A 3,815-nucleotide genomic window follows, 5' to 3' on the forward strand; every position below is an offset into this window, starting at 1 on the left:
CTATTGGCTATAAATATTAGTGTTAAATGTCAGAGAGAACAATGTAATATAATACATCACTTTATAGACTAAAACAGTGGCTTTCTATTGGCTATAAATATTACAGTGTTAAATATCAGAGAGAACAATGTAGAACAATCACTTTATAGACTAAAACAGTAGCTTTCTATTGGCTATAAATATTAGTGTTAAATGTCAGAGAGAACAATGTAATATAATACATCACTTTATAGACTAAAACAGTAGCTTTCTATTGGCTATAAATATTAGTGTTAAATGTCAGAGAGAACAATGTAATATAATACATCACTTTATAGACTAAAACAGTGGCTTTCTATTGGCTATAAATATTATAGTGTTAAACGTCAGAGAGAACTATTGGCAATTTGTGAAGGAGAAGGTCGGCGTGGCAAGTGCATCTGATTTTCTAGTTTATAGTTCCATAAACAAAAGATTGAAGGCTATAAAAATTATGCTTTGCCTGAGTAAGAACTATATTATAATGGGTAACGTACATTAAATTCCATACTTCTGGGAGGGGTGGTAAATAAATTAGAGAAGAGAGAAGAACCTAGAAAGAAAATGCCACTATTCTCATACGAGGGGAGATTGAAGATTTTATAAAATATTTCCTTATGATAGTAAGAACTTAAAACTTATATAAGATTAAAATTTGATTTATTGACCATGTTTTGATTCCATGTATTTTCATGTACCATGATAATAAATTAGTTTAATTAAGTTTTGAATAAAATTCTCGAAAAAAGTCATGATATGTGCCTTTGACCTACTCATAGAAAGAAGGTTAAGAATTAACATATTTACTGTAAAATTACCAGTCATTCTGAGGTTGTCACATCATTTCGTGAATCACATATCATGTCTCAGTTTTTAATTAGTAACACATTCATCATAAAGTGAAACATAATTGAATCTTTGAGAGATAACTCCTTCACTTTCTATCCCAACCATATGGCTATAGAAATCGGCTAGTTAAAATACAAAAAAAGTTGAAATTGTTTGTTTGTATCAAACACAAACTAGCCGGAGAGAAAATACAGTCTTACAGATTTCCTTTATATATTCAAATTCTATATCTAATTAGATTGATAGTGAACGGTTATTGTTAATAAGCTTTTATTTCCTTGAAATTAATACCATGCCCATTATGAAGAAGACGAAATCCTCTGTAGTGTTTTGTTTATCAACTAATATTAAATTCTGATCAGAAAAAGCTACACACTTAGAGCAAAACTAAAATCAACCTGGCAATCAGTATGGTGAGTTAAATACGACTGTTACCTCATTCTTATAAGTATTAAAATGTATTGTTTAATTAGTTGGGTACCCTTACTGTTAGTGTTATTTTTGGCCACATTCCAAATAATACCTCACTAGGTTTGGAGAGCTTAGGAGTTATAGGTTAATCCTAAAAAAACCACATACATTAAGCTAACAAACCAAAACAATCTTTATAATAAAATACAAACCAAAATAAAAAGTAATGACAGTTGATAAACTAACCACTACTGTTAATGAAAGTTACAACAAATATTTTCATGGCCAAGTAACGAAGGATGCATTTTAGCGACTTACACATTGTTGAATTACACTGCAATGAAACTGTACCTGTTCTAGTTGTTTTTCTAGTTTTCTGATCTCACTTAGATGTAGCTCACTGAACAGATCATTGACTGTTGTTGGTTGAGACTCACTCACTTTATCAGCTGTTTGAAAAATAATAAAGATTTTTAGGCATCATTTTTCTGACTTGATGTCGAAAGATTAATTTTTTAACAACTTGGAGGTATTTGAGAAGTTTAAATCAGAACTGCTTATGTTTTTATAGCTTGTTTAACTTTAGTCAAGTTATTAAAAAAAGCTACACCATGGGTTTTCTGTGTCGTGTCCACCAAGGTTATCAAAACCCAATTTCTAGTGTTTATGTTTTTATAGCTTGTTTAACTTTAGTCAAGTTATTAAAACAACTATATATTTCATTTTGTTTGTTTGTTGTTAAAAAAAAGCTACACCATGGGTTTTCTGTGTCGTGTCCACCAAGGTTATCAAAACCCAATTTCTAGTGTTAAAAGCCTTCAGATTTACTGCCGTACAACTGTCGGCTTACTAGTTTTGTAATGAAATATTAAAACAAGCATCCGTTTGTTTTTCACCGTGTATCTAAAACTACGTGTGGCACAGTAAAAAAAGTTAAATAACTTTGCATTACATCACAACCTTCATTGGTATGTTTTCCCACAAAGTCTGCTTCTAGCTGCTTCAGTGCTGGAGTATCACTTTCGCCATCTTCTTCCTCGGTCCTGTTCCCATCTTCTTGATCTACAATTTAACAAACTTAACTATATATTAATATTTTACAGTCTATAACCAATCAATCAATTCAAAATCATGTAGCTTAGCTACAGGTAAATTTATATAAATGAAAATGGCTTTGGTGCTATTAAGCTTAATAAACAATAGTTATTATTAAGCCTTTTTAAATAGCTACTTTATTAAAATAAGTCTTCAAGAGAGAAAAGGACAAGTATCTACCAAGTTCTTCAATTCTGAATATTTAACAATTAGAGATAAAAGGATTTAGCATATTTCCTTGAATTTGAGCTACTGTTACCCATTAAGATACACAGAAAAGCAGCTGGAAAGTTGAATAGCTTCAAGCTACTTTACAGAATGAAATAAAATGAACACTATACAAAGCAATGACATTATTGTACTAACATTTTTATGTAAACATTTGGAGGATTTAGATGTAAGCTAAATGTTTAAAACAGGTAATATATAAAACGTTCTAATTTTCTTTACTTCCGATGTTGTTCGATTTGAAATTTCTATTCATTTTTACCCCATTTCTTATTAACTTTAATTTTTAATCACTTACGTACAAATGATGAGTGAGTAATGTCATAAAACTGGTTCTCTTTCATTTATAATAAACTGAATTTCCTAATGCAAGAGTTGTAAGCTTATTGTTGTTTTGGTACACAGCATCAAAATAGGTTATGTGCACTCCGTCCACTGCGGGGAATCGAGCCTTGGATGAGCATTGTAAGTCCATAAACTTAATGTTGATCCACCAGGGGACTCTACTGGAAGAACTGGAGACTAACTTTGATTCAAGAGCTTCACACATTTCATCTAGATACCTGTATTAAACTCAAATTTACAGGTAACATTCCTTCTACAGTATGGAGTCAGTTCAACAGGTCAACCCCAGCACATTCGAAGAAGTAACTAAGAGCTAAAACATGGAAATAAGTTAATCTGTACTGGATTTGGAACATTATGTTAGTTACCCTAGGTTTAGTTTTTCCTATACAAACTTAGTTCACTTCTTGTCTGGAACATAATAGGGTAACTAACAAAAAACTAAACCCCTATACAAACTTAGTTCACTTCTTGTCTAGACTTTTGGAACATGATGTTAGTTACCCTAGTTTTAGTTTTTCCTATACAAACTTAGTTCACTTCTTGTTTAGACTTTTGGAACATTATGTTAGTTACCCTAGTTTTAGTTTTTCCTATACAAACTTAGTTCACTTCTTGTCTAGACTTTATGAACATGGTGTTAGTTACCCTAGGTTTAGTTTTTCTGATACAAACTTAGTTCACTTCTTGTCTAGACTTTACGAACATGGTGTTAGTTACCCTAGGTTTAGTTTTTCCTATACAAACTTAGTTCACTTCTTGTCTAGACTTTACGAACATGATGTTAGTTACCCAAGGTTTAGTTTTTCCTATACAAACTTAGTTCACTTCTTGTCTAGACTTTACGAACATTATGTTAGTTACCCTAG

At 31.2% G+C, this 3,815-nt stretch overlaps 1 pseudogene; it reads right to left on the reverse strand.

Annotated features, from left to right (window-relative positions):
* The window catches only part of LOC106476443, an 18,547-nt pseudogene that overhangs the window by 12,774 nt on the left and 1,958 nt on the right, over nt 1–3,815 (reverse strand).

Source organism: Limulus polyphemus, unplaced genomic scaffold, assembly GCF_000517525.1.
Source record: "Limulus polyphemus unplaced genomic scaffold, Limulus_polyphemus-2.1.2 Scaffold10589, whole genome shotgun sequence".
Taxonomy (NCBI): Eukaryota; Metazoa; Arthropoda; class Merostomata; order Xiphosura; family Limulidae; genus Limulus; species Limulus polyphemus.